Raw genomic sequence first — 16,370 nt, 5'->3', positions numbered from 1 at the left:
TTATCTCTAAAGTCCATGTTCTTTCCCACTTTTTATGCTATTTCCAAAATTCAGTCTTTAAGCATGATATATTGAGGATTTCACAAAGATGCTTCATTCTGCACAGCTGGATCTACTTTAAAAGCTAGGAGGTGAAACCAAGAGAATCAAGTTGTGGCTTCAGAATGTGGTTGATGCTACAAAGTTGCCATCAGATTTAATCTCTCCTCTTGGAACACCTAGGCAGCTATCCATAAACAGACCATCTATCCTCCTGCTTCCTGCAATTCAACAAATACTGTTATGTGCCAGGCACTGTTCTCGGTGAATAAGCTGGACAAAAAATTTATCCCTTTTTGGAGTTTGTTTTCTAGGTGTAAAGACAAACAATAACAGTAAACATATCAAATAAATAAAGTGCTAAATACTCTGGGATTTGAAAAAAAAAAAAAACAACAACAACAACAAAAAAAAAAAAAAACCCCAGAGCTTTAAGGAGATCAGAAGTGGGAGGAAAGGAAAGAGGAAAAAGAGTTACAATTTTAAAAGAATGTACCCAGCTAGACCTCACTGATAAAGTGAAATTTCAGGAAGGTTGATGACTTGCTAACACAACTGGAGTTGACAAAAATGTTATGAATATGTGCAAATATGGGCATGTAAGCACATGTGCACACAAATATGTGGACTCTGAGTATGTGTGATGGGGAGAGAACAGGGAAACACACCACTTTCTGTGGTACTGAACAATGCTTGAGCTCTCCAACATGGTTCCTCTTCCTAAATTTTGATTTTCCCAGGTATTTATTTTCTACCTTGATTTTTAAATTACTATTTTAACACTGACAAGAAGTAGAACAAACATGTTTCACAATGTATATAACTAGCTTCATATGTCTCTGATAGTTTAAGCACTTTTCTGACTTTTTTTCTGGGGGGTGGGGGCGGAAAGCAAGGAGATTCCAACCCTTCCCCCACTTTCTCAGTCCCGACCTTAGGTTTTTCTGTATTTCTGATGACTGTCTTTGGTTCACTTCTTGGATTCTAACATCATTGTTTTTGGCATTGAGACCCTCTACCCCCAACCCACTTCCATACTTGCTATCTTACTGTACGATTTCTCAGCTCTCAAAACCCATCAAAAAGAATCTATATTAGTCAGGACAGGCTATATTTTGCTACAGTAATAAACAACCCCCAAACCTCAGCAAATTAAAACAATTAAGGTCTATTTCTTAATCTTGCTACATATCTGCAAAAAGTTGGCAGGGATGCCACTTATCATGGTCACTCAGGAACCTCGGCCATCAGCCTAGCCATCATCTTAAAATAAGCCAGTCACTATGCCAGAGAAAAAGAATTTTGGAAGATCTCACACAGGCAACTAGTGACACACAAAATTTCAGCTCATGATTCAATGGCCTGCAGTAGTCATGTGACCCCAGACAAGAGAGCCAGGAAGTGTAATCATATGTTCTGTAAAAAAAATAAATAACACTAACAACTATCACCTTGATTACTCCCTATTTGAACCTAGTTACTCACTTCTAGAAACTATTTTTTGTAGTTCTCCAAAGCCCTACTTTATAGCATTCTTCCCTGCCAGGAAAAAAAAATAGTTGCTCATCCATACTGGGTGCACTCTACCACTAGGCTTTACACAGTGGGGAACTAAACTTTTCTATCCCAAACTTGCTTTGGATAAGAGGAGGAGGAGGAGGGGGAGGAGGAGGGGGAGGAGGGGGAGGGGAAGGAGGAGGAGGATGGTAATTTTGTAGTCACTCATGTAAAACTTCCCATATGCCAGTCACTTTTCTAGGTTTTCACACGTAAAACTCTGATCTTCGCAACACTAAGAGGTATGTTGTTATTCTTTTCCCCATAGACAGCTGTTTAAAAAATGAGACATAATGAACAATGATATGTAAACACATTACAAGAAAATTTTAAAAAGATAATTCTGCAAATTTACCTGAAAATAAACCTCTCCAGATTTGTAAACTGTAATTACATGATGAACGATGTTTCTACTGCTTAAAAAAAAAAAGGAAAAACAATAAATATAGCAAAAATGATATCCAATTAAACTTTCACTTTGGGGTTTGAACACTCTCCACACAAATAATGTATTATTTGAAGAGAGGTTATTGCAAATACTCTGAAATTTCTCTATTACTTCGTGAAAATAATAAAAATAAGGCAGTTGATTTACATGCAAAAAGTATTTCCCAAAATCAGATCACGAAAGCAACTTTGTCCTTTTTGTGCACGTGATTAAAGTTCAGCACTTTGCCCCAAACCAAATTTGATACTTTATTTTATTGGCAAAATATCATGTTTTTCTTACATGAAAGTAAGAAAGTTAAAGTAAATGGAACATGTGCCACTTTTTAAACATTAAAATTGTAAATGTTTGTCTTGAATAGTATTAGGATACAATTTAAAATGAGCTTCAGATCAGTGCTTTTTAAACTTTTATATGCATGCTAAACACCCAGGGATCTTGTTAACATTCAGATTCTGATTCCTTAGGTTGAGGTGGGGCCTAAGCAACTGCATTCCTGGCACGTTCCCAGGAATGCTGGTCCACAGGCCACAGTCTGAATAGTAAAGCACTAGATGACCACAGTTTAGTTTAATATGATTCAAATATTTTTAACTAAAAGCTCTTATTTATAACATGCAAAAATTATGATATTAAAAAATGATTTTAATATAAAATTCTGTGGGTAATTTTGATATTTTACATTATGTTAAAGGAATTCATGAGTCAAAAAAAATAAATGAAAGAATAAGATAATTAAATGCTTGCCTAGAATAGTATTTTCCAAAGTGTGGTCCCAGGACTAGCAGCAGCATCACTTGGTTTTCTGTTTTGTTTTGTTTTGTTTGAAAAGCATATTCTGAGGCCCAACCCCAGAAATTTCTAAATCAGAAACTCTGGGGGTGAGTTCCATCAACACCCAATTTGACTAGTTCTCCAGGTGATTCTGATGCAGGTTAATGATTAAATCACTGGACTGGAGGATCAAGGGCTGGGGGCATTGGCAGAGCCCAGGAAAGTGAGGAAACAGTACCACCTGTAGTCTGTTCTCTCTTGATTGGTCTTTTCAAAGCAGAGTAGAGTAGCTGACTTAGAAAGCATCTGGCCATGCAAGGAATGGAAGTGAAAGCATTTGCCAAGCAGATGTCTTACTTTCTGTGCCAGTTTGAATGTATTATGTCCCCCAAACGCCATTATCTTTGATGTAATCTTGTGTGGGCAGACCTATCAGTGTTAATTAGATTGAAATTCTTTGAGTGTTTCCACGGAGATGCACCCCACCCAACTGTGGGTGATGACTCTAATTGGATAATTTCCATGGAGTGTTGGCCTGCCCATTGGGTGGGCCTTGATCAGTGGAGCCATATAAATGAGCTGACAGGAAAAGGGAACTCAGTGAAGCTGTGAGTGACATTTTGAAGAGGAGCTACAGCCAAGAGGGACACTTTGAAGAATGCACAGGAGCTGAGAGAGGAGCTGCAGATGATGGGACAGTTTGAAGACAACTGTTGAAAGCATACTTTTGCTCCAGAGAAGCTAAGAGAGGACAAACACCCCAAGTGCAATTAAGAGTGACATTTTTGAGAAACTGCAGCCTAAAGAGGAATGTCCTGGGAGAAAGCCATTTTGAAACCAGAACTTTGGAGCAGACGCCAATCACGTGCCTTCCCAGCTAACTGAGGTTTTTTTGGACACCATTGGCCATCCTCCAGTGAAGGTACCCAATTTTTGATGTGTTACCTTGGACACTTTATGGCCTTAAGACTGTAACTGTGTAACCAAATAAACCCCCTTTTATAAAAGCCAGTCCATCTCTGGTGTTTTGCATTCCAGCAGTGTTGGGGACGATTAAGGTAGCATGTATAAAATCCACCCTCAGCGATACCGGAGATATGCAACATGACCGCTAGGGCTGATGCAATAGCGGCTTAAGTTGCCCTCAGCCTTCTACGGAAGTGATAGCCGTTTGCGCCTAAGATTTGCGCCTAGAGTGCTAGCTTTACTACCTGCCTTCTACCCCAGCAACAGTAGCCACCAATCCTGTGCTAGCCTTACATCTGCCATCCGCCCTAGCAACAGCAGCAGCCAATCCTAGACTGCCACCCGCCTTTGCAGCCACCAATCCTAGGCCGCCACCCGTTCGTACTAGCCACTCCTTCTACCTTAGAGTATATATACCCTGCCTCTTCAATAAAGTTTTGCAGCTTGATCAGAAACCTGTCTTGCTGTCGTTCCTCGCGTCTCTTGTCCCATACCATTCCTCCCTCACAGGATTTGGAGCTTCTGTTGAACGTCCCGCCGGCCGGGACAAACTGGCGCCCAACGTGGGGCTCGAAGTTCTGTGAGAGACGGAACGCCGCACTCAAGGAGAGAGAGGCCTCTCACACTCACCGCACCCGGGATCGCCGCGGGGAAGCGCGCTCACGAGACAGATCCGTTCAGCAGTCGATCAGTGCCGGCGAAAGGAAAGAAGAAGGAGGAAAGAAAGCAACGAAAGGTAAGCCCCCACCCTCATCATGGGACAAGGAATTTCCCAACACGAATTATATGTTAGTCAAGTTAAGCAATCACTCAAGGCATGAGGAACACGAGTTAAGAAAAAAGATCTCACGCACTTTTTTAATTTCCTGTTACAAACCTGCCCTTGGTTCCCTCAAGAAGGTACTATAGATCACCAGTGCTGGCTAAGAGTTGGAGATTGTTTAAAAGATTATTTTCGAACCTTTGGTCCTGAAAAGGTCCCGGTTACTGCCTTTTCTTATTGGAACCTAATTAATGAAATTCTAAAAGTCCACTCTTCAGCTCCAGATGTTCAAAACCTCTGTAAATTAGGAGAGGAAGCTTTGAGAGAGCACTCTCACCCTGCTTCAGCATGCGGCTCAGTAGTCATTAACATGCCTGAATATCCTTTAAATGAAAATTCTAACAGGGATAGGCCAAATACCCCAACCAGTCAAGTCAGTTTGTCGCCCGATCAGCACGAAATTGAACCAAAGGCTAAAATTTCTCCCTCTTTGGAGGAACCAGAGGTTAAAATTTCTCCCTCTTTAGAAAATAACTCCCTTCCTCCGTTTCGGCCACCCCCTTACGCACCCGATTTTCTCAAACCATATTCTCATTCTTATCCAGTCACGCCCTTATCTCAGTTTCGCGCTTTAGAAGAAGCCACAGAAAATCTCCGGCTACACGCCGATAATTTTAGAGAAACTTTTAAACAGGAGCAGCAGCATACCGCCGATCTGCTCGCCGACCTCCGGTCGGCAACTCAAAGCATTGCAGCCCTTTCGCTTCCAGAAAATGCCCGCTCATCGCGCCTCCATTGTACTCGCTGCGCCTATGCTTTTCCGGTTACGCGTAGTCAGACTCGAGATTCTCAAAATGGCGTCGCCGGCTCCCAAAATGGCGCCCCCGGTTCTCAACATGGTGTCGCCGGCTCCAAAAATGGCGATTCTGGTAGCGATAGCGAGGAGAGTAATAAATTAGATTCCCCCGACTCTAGCGAAGGAGAGCAGGAGGAAGCTAGTTCCACCTCAACAGCTAAATATAAAAAACTTAGTCTAACATATCTAGAGAAATTAAAAAAGGCAGTGAGTGATTATGGCGCTACCGCTCCCTTCACGCTCGCCCTGCTGGAAAGCCTTAGTGAAAAGGAACTTATTCCTAACGATTGGTTCCAGCTAGCCAGAGCTGCCTTGTCTGGCGGTGATTTCCTATTATGGAAATCCGATTATGAGGAGCATTGTAAAAAATATGCCGCCCGTAATGCCCGTAAGACCACTTCTAAAACTTGGACCTTAAATAAATTTTTAGGTCAAAGTCCCTACCATCAAAGTGATAAGCAGGCTCAATTCCCCCCAGGTCTCTTAGCGCAAATACAAACGGCCGCGCTTAGAGCATGGAAAAAACTTCCGCAAAAGGGCGCCGCCACTGCCTCTCTTGCTAAATTAAGACAGGGGCCTGATGAGCCATATACTGATTTCCTTAGCCGCCTGCAAAACATGGCTGAGCGCTTATTTGGGGCTAGCGAAAACGAAAGTGATTTTATTAAACACCTGGCCTACGAAAATGCTAACGCTGCCTGCCTAGCAGCAATCCGTCCCTGTCGTAATACTAATCTTAATAATTATATAAAGCTCTGTTCTGGCATCGGGCCCACTCAAACCCTTGGAATAGCTATTGGCGCCGCTCTTCAAAATTTTGCAGCGCAGCACAAAAATTTTGCGGCACAAGCAAAGCCTCCAACATGCTATAATTGTAAGCAACCTGGCCATTTCTCAAGCTAGTTTGCAAACAGGAGAAGCTTCGAAGCATGTTATTTCTCATTTACTACACTGCTTCGCTATTTTAGGCCAACCTAAAATCATTAAAACAGACAATGGGCCTGGATATACTGGAAAAAATTTTCAAACCTTCTGTCAACAATTACAAATTAAGCATATCACGGGAATACCGTATAACCCCCAGGGGCAAGGAATGGTAGAACGAGCACATCGCACCTTAAAAAATGCCCTGTGCCGTTTAGCCGAAAGTACTCTCAATCTCACCAAACAACGACCTCGAGACCTTTTACATCACGCTCTTTTTGTTCTTAACTTCCTAACTCTGGATGATGAAGGACAATCTGCAGCTGACAGACATTGGCATCCCAAAACGCAAACGCAACAAGCCACTGTTATGTGGCGTGACCCCTTAACGTCAGAATGGAATGGGCCTGACCCCGTGATTATTTGGGGACGAGGCTCTGCTTGCATATACGATCAAAAGAGGGAAGGCCCTCGCTGGCTTCCAGAACGGCTGATAAAACATATTAATTCTTCATTGTCAAAACAAACCCCTGAGACACTTCCTTCCCCTCCTCTTAATAATAACCTTTCCAGGGTAGAAGCCTCTCCCTGAGAAAAATATCTTTCTTCTCTCTTCCAGCACATCAATAACTCCTGCTATAACCCATCCGGAGACGACCAGCCAGCACACAACCGGAAGTGGAAAGAAGTCCTGCTTACAGGTTTATTCCATCACTAATCACATGAATTACCACTTGAATTACTATTGGCTTTTATTAATTGGTTTTCTGGCTTTGCTGTTTACAGCCAGATTAGCAACCGTTGCCCCAAAAGATTGGAATCCGTTAGAAAGATCCCTGCTTGCTATAGCATATTTGTGCATTGTAGGGTGTATTACTTTGCTAGCTTGTCTCCCTTAACAGGGAAAAACCTATAGCCTCTATTAGTATGGCTTTGTTATGCCTACTGCCATTTAAAGTTGCCACCTTATATTTTCTCCTGCAAAGTGTGCATGCCACCTTCGGCAACTCCAACCCCCATCAGCCTTGGAAATGGACCTTGGCACGATGGGAAGATTCCACAGTTATACAAAACCAAGTTACACCAGGGCGACCTTCCTTTCTTGTCAACGCAACTGATCTATTTCCCACTCCTTCCGTACGCCCCACTGGTTGGAATCAAGCCCAGTATTACATGTGCCCATCCTCAAACCCCGGAAAACCGTACTGTAATGCTCCCAACCAATACTACTGTGCATATTGGGGATGTGAAACATTAGCCACTCATTGGAAGCCTTACGCCACTGATCATTACCTAACTCTAAAATGGGCCCCCTTGAACTGCAAACCACCTGAAGAACCCATTACCTGGGGTATCTATGGAAGTCATCACCACATTGCACCTACAGGTAGCTGCTCACATTTAAATCTCACCATGCAGCTCCCTGCTGATCCCTCTTGGCTCCTCGGTCGAACTTGGGGCTTTAAGATTTACATGAAAGGGACCGACCCAGGAAGCCTTATTCTAATAAAGAAGGAAGCAGTACAGCAAAAACCTTCTGTCATCGAACCAAATATAGAACCCACGCCTCCAGCTACCCCTCCTATCCCGAGCACGCCAAGCAAAAGTCTTTCCAAAATCCACCCCACTACTCCCCCTTTTATTAGCATCCCAATATTGTCGTCCTCAAGCCCGTCCATATCGTTTGACAGCCCGCTTTGGCCACTACTCCAAGCCACCTTTCTCTCTCTAAACTCCTCCCAGCCTAATTTTACTCGTAGTTGTTGGCTGTGTTTCTCTGCCAAGTCTCCTTATTATGATGCTATAGCTCTTAATGTTACATTTAATACTTCTAATGAAGACAATCCTTCCCAATGCCCTTGGAATGCAAGAAAAGTCGGTCTCACTATGCAATCCGTTCTTCACTCTGGGCATTGTATTGGTAATATTTCTGCCTCCTTAAAAACAGTCTGTGCACAGTCGTCCTTTCCATCGCCTGGTAAATTCTATATCCCCCCAACAGGGGCAAAATGGCTGTGCTCTTCTACGGGGCTTACTCCTTGCGTATCAGCAAAAGCCCTAACTGAAACAGGGGAAATGTGCCTCTTAGTGGCTGTGTTACCCCATGTCCTCTTTCATACAGAGGAAGACCTTTATCACCACTTGGTCACGCAATCTCCAGTCACGCTGAGAAAGAAAAAAGAACTTGTTACGGTTGTTACTATTGCTTCCCTTTTAGGTATTACTGGCCTAGGCACCGGAATTGCCTCTATCGTTCTCCAAAACCAAGGCTTCTCCCACCTAAGAGCTGCTATAGACGAAGATTTAGCCCGCATTGAAATCTCCATTACCCATCTTGAAAAATCCCTTACGTCCCTGTCGGAGGTTGTTCTCCAAAACAGGAGAGGCTTAGATCTGCTTTTCCTTAAGCAAGGAGGGCTTTGTGCTGCGCTAGGTGAGGAATGTTGCTTTTACGCTGACCATTCTGGCATAGTTAAGGATTCCATAACCAAACTTAGGGAAGGAATTGAAAATCGCAAACGTGAGCGAGAAACCCAAGGGGGTATCTCCTGGGGGCTTAATGGAATCCTCCCTTACCTCCTCCCTATATTAGGCCCCTTAATAACCATAATCCTTATAAAGCTTTTGCTCCTTGGGCCATAAAAAGAATAATACAGCTAGTTAAGGATCAACTTGACTCTGCCCTAAGCAAGCCTATTCAAGTGCATTATCACCGGCTTCACCTCGCTGACCAGGGTTTGGATCCAGATCATCTGACTGCTACCCACCCTTACGGGTAAGAAACCCCCTCCTACGGGAGCAGCATATAACTCGAAAGTATGCTTCTAGCGTATGCTATGATTGGTACCGCTGGGTGCGAGGCAAAGCACTGCAAAGGAGGGCCAAAGCAATTAAAGGCCATTTTCGAGCTCCTTGAGAAATATGCCTCATTTGCATAGGGGTTTTGCTCTGCCAAAAACTCCCCTCCCCAGAAAAACAGAGCCACAAACAACTTGGGGAATGAGGCCTCTATTTCCCCCAGCAGGTTAATGCCAAAAGAGTGCTCGATCAGCATTCTTCCTCCATCCTTTTGAAAAACAAAGGGAGGAGATGTTGGGGACGATTAAGGTAGCATGTATAAAATCCACCCTCAGCGATGCCGGAGATATGCAACATGACCGCTAGGGCTGATGCAATAGCGGCTTAAGTTGCCCTCAGCCTTCTACGGAAGTGATAGCCGTTCACGCCTAAGATTTGCGCCTAGAGTGCTAGCTTTACTACCTGCCTTCTACCCCAGCAACAGTAGCCACCAATCCTGTGCTAGCCTTACATCTGCCATCCGCCCTAGCAACAGCAGCAGCCAATCCTAGACTGCCACCCGCCTTTGCAGCCACCAATCCTAGGCCACCACCCGTTCGTACTAGCCACTCCCTCTACCTTAGAGTATATATACCCTGCCTCTTCAATAAAGTTTTGCAGCTTGATCAGAAACCTGTCTTGCTGTCGTGCCTCGCGTCTCTTGTCCCATACCATTCCTCCCTCACAGGATTTGGAGCTTCCGTTGAACGTCCCGCCGGCCGGGACACAGCAGCATTAGCAAACTAGAACACTTTCTTTTCCAAATCAGCTTTGGAGAACAACTACTGGAGAAGAAACTAGCTACAGAGGATGTCTTACTTGTTAATGCAGCCAGCCTGCTAAGTGAGGGGAGGTCTTGCTAGCCTAGAAAGATAGTTTACACACTTTGTTTCTGCCCACAGTAGCTACCAATGCTGACCAACCAAGACATTCATTTTGAAGATAAGCAACTCAGTGAACATCATTAAACACATGGGAAGTAACAGCAACCACCAAGATTAATAAAGTACTCTCTACCTCCCAAGTATTAGGCCAGAAGCATGGGAACCTGAACTGAAAAGGTCATGGGTAGCCAAAAAATAGGGGTGGGGGAACACAAGTGATTATCAACAATAGAGTAGATACATTGCAGTACATTCATGCAATGAAAATACTCTGTAGCAGTGAGAAAAAATAAACTAGAACTTACATGTGTCAACACAGATGAAACAGACAAACAATGCACCTTGAAAAAAGTTACACAAGAATACATACAGTGGCATATCATTCATGTAAAGTTTCAAACTCATGCAAAACAATAATATATATATGTCATATACATACACATATATTGTTCAGGAATTAATACATAAGAAGTAAAACTTTAAAGAACTACATGGGAATATTAAATACCAAGTTTGGTAACTCTTGAGAAGAAAGGAAGAGTGTACAATATTCATTCTCTGTTCTACAGAGGATGAGCACCCATGTTCTTATACATATCAAAGATGTAATTCTTAATATAAAGAATGAATATACCTTTGCCATGGTTTAGCCTTATGAAATAATAGATGTTAATGAAATAGCCATAATACTTTTGTTTGAGCCCTTGTATGTCTCTGGAAATATTGTGTTCTAAGATACACTGTTGAAACTTAGGTTACATCCTAACATAAAGCAATGGGGAGTCACTGAAGGACTTTAACCAGGGTAACATAATCCAAATATCTTTTTGATAGATTACTCTGGCAATACTAGGGTGGCTAAATGGAAGGGGACAGGAGTAGAGACAGAGAGTTTTTTTTGTTTTTTTTTTTAAGTGTCATACAATACATTAACAAGGACAGAGAACAACACCACTACCAAGAATCCCACATCCCTCCCTTTTATACCCCTCTCATACACATTTAACGTTGGTATATTGCCTTCATGACATTTAATGGAAGCATATTACAATGTTACTGTTGACCATAGACTTCAGTTTGCTTTAATTATATTTTTTCCCAAACACCATCCCTTTTTCAACACTCTGCATGGGTGACATTCATTTGTTCTCCCACATGTGAGAACATTTTTATATTTGTACATTTAGTAACAGTCATTGGCCACTCCAGTTTTTGCCAAGTTATACAGTCCCAGTCTTCATTATCTATGTATTTTTTTCTTTTTTAATGCAATTTTATTGAGATATATTCACATACAAGATCATATAAAGTGTAAAAATCAATTGTTCATGGTATCAACATATAGTTTTGTACTCATCACAATATTTGAACATTTTCATTACTGCAAAAAATAAGTATAAGTTTAAAAAGAACACTGAAAACATCTCATACATCTTATCCCCTCTATTATTTATTGTTTTTCTTTATTTTATTACTCATCTGTACATACACTGGACAAAGGGAGTGCCAGTTGCAAGGTTTTCATCACACCATCACACTATAAAAGTAATATAGCTATATAATTGCCTTAAGGAATCAGGGTTACTGGTTTACTGTTCCACAGTTTCAGGTATTTCCTTCTAGCTATTCTAATACAATAAGCCTATGTTCTTTTTTTTTTTTTTTTTGAAATAAATTCAAAGTTATAGGAACAGTTGCAAAAACAATACTAACCCCATACACAGAATTCCATCATACCCTGACCCCCCTTCCCCCAATAGCTCAATCCACCAACTTTAACCTACTGTCACATCGCTATTTCTTTCCCTCCCTCCCTCCCTCCCTGCCTATCTATCATCTATCATCTATTGCTCTGTCTTCTGAACATATGAGAGCTAGCTGCACACATCCTTGAACATACACTATAATTCACGTATACACTTCCCATGAACAAGAACATTCTTTTATGCAATCCCATTAAGCGCAGCTAAGAAGTACAAGAGATTCAAAATGATACGAAGCTTATATTCTATATTTCCTTTCCCTTATGTCTCAGCTGTGTCTCTTTGAGCCACCTGTCCTCTATCCTCCAATCCCATTCAAGTTCATCCTTGGCATTCAATTGTCACCTAGTTAGACTGTCTTTTTTTTTTTTTTTCCCAATTGTGGAAACATATATACAGCCTAAATCTTCCCATTCCACCCTCTCCCTAGACTTCCATTAGTGGGATTAATCACATTTAGAATACTGTACTGCTCTTTCCCACCATCCATTAGTAGAAATTTCCCTTCACCTCAAACAGCCACCCTACACTCATTTCTTAACTCCCCCTTGCCCCTTCCCCCATTTCTCTTAACCCAAATTCTACTTTTCATCTCTATGGTTATATTCTCTGATAATTTCTTTGTGTTTACTGTGGGGCTTAAAATTAACCTCTTAAATCCATATCAATCTTGTTTTTCTTTAATACCAACTTCACTTCAATAGGACACATAAACTATGTTCCTATACTCCTCCATTCCCCCACCTTTATATAGTTGTCTAAAATTACATATTTTATGTTGAGTTCAAAACCACTGATTTGTCATTAGAGTTTGTGTATTTTATATCATGTAGGAAGTAAATAGTGGAGTTACAGTTCAAAAATTATTGATTTCTATTTGTATTCCATTGTGGTCAGAGAATGTGCTTTGAGTATATTCAATTTTTTTTTTTTTTTTTTTCTTGAGGCTTGTTTTATGTCCCATCTTATGTTTCCTTCTGGAGAAAGATCCGTGATCACTGGAGAAAAATGAGTGTCCTGGTGATTTGGGATGTAAGGTACTATATATGTCAGTTACAATTCTCTATATCTCGTTCTCCTTTCTTTGTTTTTCTGTCAGTAGAGCTCCCTCTAGTATCTGAAGTAGGGCAGGTCTTTCATTGGCAAACTCTCTCAGCATTTGTTTGTCTGTGAAAAATTTAAGCTCTCCCTCAAATTTGAAGGAGAGTTTTGCTGGATAAAGTATTCTTGGTTGGAAATTTTTCTCTCTCAGAATTTTAAATGTCATGCCACTGCCTTCTCGCCTCCATGGTGGCTGCTGAGTAGTCACAACTTAGTCTTATGTTGTTTCCTTTGTATGTGGTGAATTGCTTTTCTCTTGCTGCTTTCAGAACTTGCTCCTTCTCTTCAGTATTTGACAGTCTGATCAGAATATGTCTTGGAGTGGGTTTATTTGGATTTATTCTATTTGGAGTTCACTGGGCATTTATGCTTTGTGTATTTATATTGTGTAGAATGTTAGGGAAGTTTTCCCCAACAATTTCTTTGAATACGCTTTCTAGACCTTTACCCTTCTCTTCCCCTTCTGGGACACCAATGAGTCTTAAGTTTGGACATTTTATTTTATCTATCGTATCCCTGAGATCCATTTTGATTTTTTCAATTTTTTTCTCCATTCTTTCTTTTGTTCTTTCATTTTCTGTTCTGTGGACTTCTAGGACACTGAGATGTTGTTCAGCTTCCTCTAGTCTTGTATTGTGAATATCCAGAGTCTTTTTTAATTTGGCCAACAGTTTCTTTTATATCCATAAGATCTTCTATTTTTTTATTTACTCTTGCAATGTCTTCTTTATGCTCTTCTAGGGTCTTCTTTATGTCACTTATATCCTGGGCCATGGTCTTCTTGATGTCCTTTAAATCCTTTGCCATGCTTTCATTCCTCGATTGTAGTTCTTTGATTAATTGTGCAAGGTACAGTGTTTCTTCTGATATCTTGATTTGTGTGTTTGGAGGTGGAGTCTCCATATCATCTGGTTTTATTATATGCATTAAGATTTTCTGTTGTTTTTGGCTTCTTGGCATTTGCTTTGCTTGATAGGGTTCTTTCAAGTTGTAAAGAAGAAAAAATACCTAATTTTTCAGAAACACAGTTTGGTGGCGTACACTTTCTCTAACTAACCAGCAGATGGCGTCTGTGAGTCACCTATACCCCTCAAGTCAGTTCTCCACCTTGTCCCCATGGTGTGTGGGGAAATGATTCTTGTGGGGTACAGTTGGAGAACTCAGTTTGGGTGTGTTGCTGGAGCTGTCTGCCCTGAATGTGGGGTGTGTGTACAGGTGGCCAGGGAGGAAGGACAGCTTTAATATTCAAATCCCCCAGGTTCCCGGAGATTCAAGGCCACCGCAAGAGTCTAAGCCTTCATTTCAGTTCAGCCCCAAACCCACTCTCTCTCACTGTCCCACAAACCACTGGACTTGGTGTAGTGTCCCTGGGTTCTCCGAGCGGGTCCCCCCACCCAGCCACAATCCTCCAGGACCTCTGCCAAGGGAACGCCTTGCTACGTCACCAGTGCATGCCATCCCTCAAGGGAAGCCCCGGGCCCCCGGGCTGTGCCGGCTCGCTTTCAGCCTGATGCAAAGATGGCCTAACGGGGCATCTCCACACACCCCTCCTCGCACAGTTCCTCCTTCCCAGCTCTGGGACAACTGGCGAGGCTCTGGGCTGTGGGCACGGCCCTGGACAGGAGTTTATCCAGCCCTCTGGGTAGACAGCTGCTAGCTGTGGGGTTTCCTTCTGCTTTCGGCTCTCCCCTCCATTCCCCCAGGCCCAAGGGTATCTGCAGCAGGCTATCTTCCAGGCCAGACACCAAGAGGCCAGCCCAGTCCCCTCTTGCTGTGTTTTACTGCGTGGTTCCCACTATCGCTGCTGCAGCCGCTCCTGGGTTTTTCCCTTTTTTTTTTTTAAAGAGCCCGTCGGTCTCCAAACGCCAAACCCTGGCTTCCCCAGACCTCCACGTGGCTGCAGGTCTTCCAGCCAGTTTACTCACTCGTTTCAGAATGCAGACTCCCAGTTTCACCAAGTATACGGCCCCTTTGGAACTAGCAGACCTCATCCAGCTGGCACATCGCTGTAACCGGTATTCTGGGTCACTTTCTGTTTTTTATCTAGTGTTTTTCATGGAGGTGTTCTTTTGCCCTGTCTCACCTAGCCGCCATCTTAGTTTCTCCAAGCCTATGTTCTTTTCTTCATCATCTATCTTTACCTCTGGTGTCATACATTCCCCTATCCCACCTCTTTCAGCCTTACTCAAAGACATCTTTGTTCAGTGTACTTATGATAGTGTGCTAGTATCACACAGTATTATGCTATCTATTTCTGGATCTATACAATCAATCCTGCTGAACATTCTGTAGTCCTTCAGCATCAAATGCCTGATCTCTACCCTCTTTCTATCTCCTGGTAGCCTGTATTATCAGCTTTTAACTCTCAAAGTTTTCTCACTAATGTTAGTTCATATTAGTGAGACCATACATTATTTGTCCTTTTGTTTCTGGCTAACTTCACTCAACATAATGTCTTCAGGATTCATCCACGTTATTATATGTTCCCTGTCTTTGTTCTGTCTTAACAGCTGCATAATGTTCCATCATGTGTATATACCACAGTTTGTTCATCTACTTGTCCATTGATGGACCTATGGGCTGCTTCCATCTCTTGGCAATCATGAATAATGCCACAATAAACATCGGTTTACTAATGTCCGTTTGTGTCTTAACTTTCAGTTCCTTTGAGTATATACCTAGCAATGGAATAGCTGGGTCATATGGCAGATCTATACTTAGCTTCCTGAGGAACCTTCACACTGTCTTCCAGAGTGGTTGCACCATTCTACATTCCCACCAGAAATGAATAAGTGTGCCTCTTTTTCCACATCCTCGAGACAGAGAGTTTTTAAGAGAATATTGCAAAAGTCCAGGAGAAAGATGAGAAGAGCCTGATCACAGATAGAAGCAAAAGACATAGGGAGACAATTTAATAAGCCAAGCCCTTGATTTTGAGGCTTGCCTTTATGAAGCTTATTTCTGTAATGGTGATGCTAAGCCTACTTATAATTATGCCTGAGTCACCTCCAGAGAACCTCTTTTGTTGCTCAGATGTGGCCTCTCTTTAAGACAAACTCTGCAAATAAACTCATTACCCTTCCTCCTATGTGGGACATGACTTCCAGGGGTGTACATCTCCCTGGCAATGTGGAACATGACTCCAGGGATGAGACTGGCCCTAGAATCATGGGACTGACAACGCCTTCTTGACCAAAACGGCCAAAGAAATGAAACAAAATAATGTTTCAGTGGCTAACAGATTTCAAATAAAGTTGAGAGGGCATTCTGGAGATTACTCTTCTGCAAGCTTCAGTGAGATATTGCAATTTGCCACAGTATGTCAAGCCCCAACAAACAGTATTCCTGAAAACCCTAAAGAATAACATGGGCTAGATCTAAAACTTTACAAAAGCTTTATTTTTAAGTTTATTTTTTCAGAAACTTAAGGCTTCCAGATTGATCCTATGCCAGATAA

General features: G+C 42.1%; 1 protein-coding gene across 14 annotated transcripts in view; it reads right to left on the bottom strand.

Annotated features, from left to right (window-relative positions):
* Window positions 1-16,370, bottom strand: part of TTLL7 (tubulin tyrosine ligase like 7) — a 197,490-nt gene that overhangs the window by 119,004 nt on the left and 62,116 nt on the right. For 7 of the 14 annotated variants that reach the window (XR_005215330.1, XR_005215331.1, XM_037826781.1 and 4 more), the window contains one exon: window positions 1,952-2,009. The exons of 5 other annotated variants lie outside the window; for them this stretch is intronic. The gene's annotated coding sequence lies outside the window, so the exon portion shown is untranslated. Of the gene's footprint in view, window positions 1-1,951; window positions 2,013-16,370 lie in introns of all 14 variants that reach the window. 2 more of the 14 variants (XM_037826780.1, XM_037826779.1) reach the window with 1 other exon arrangement.

Source organism: Choloepus didactylus, chromosome 2, assembly GCF_015220235.1.
Source record: "Choloepus didactylus isolate mChoDid1 chromosome 2, mChoDid1.pri, whole genome shotgun sequence".
Taxonomy (NCBI): Eukaryota; Metazoa; Chordata; class Mammalia; order Pilosa; family Megalonychidae; genus Choloepus; species Choloepus didactylus.
The sequence above is the reverse complement of the archived record's forward strand: the minus strand, read 5'-3'. Positions and strand labels throughout refer to the sequence as shown.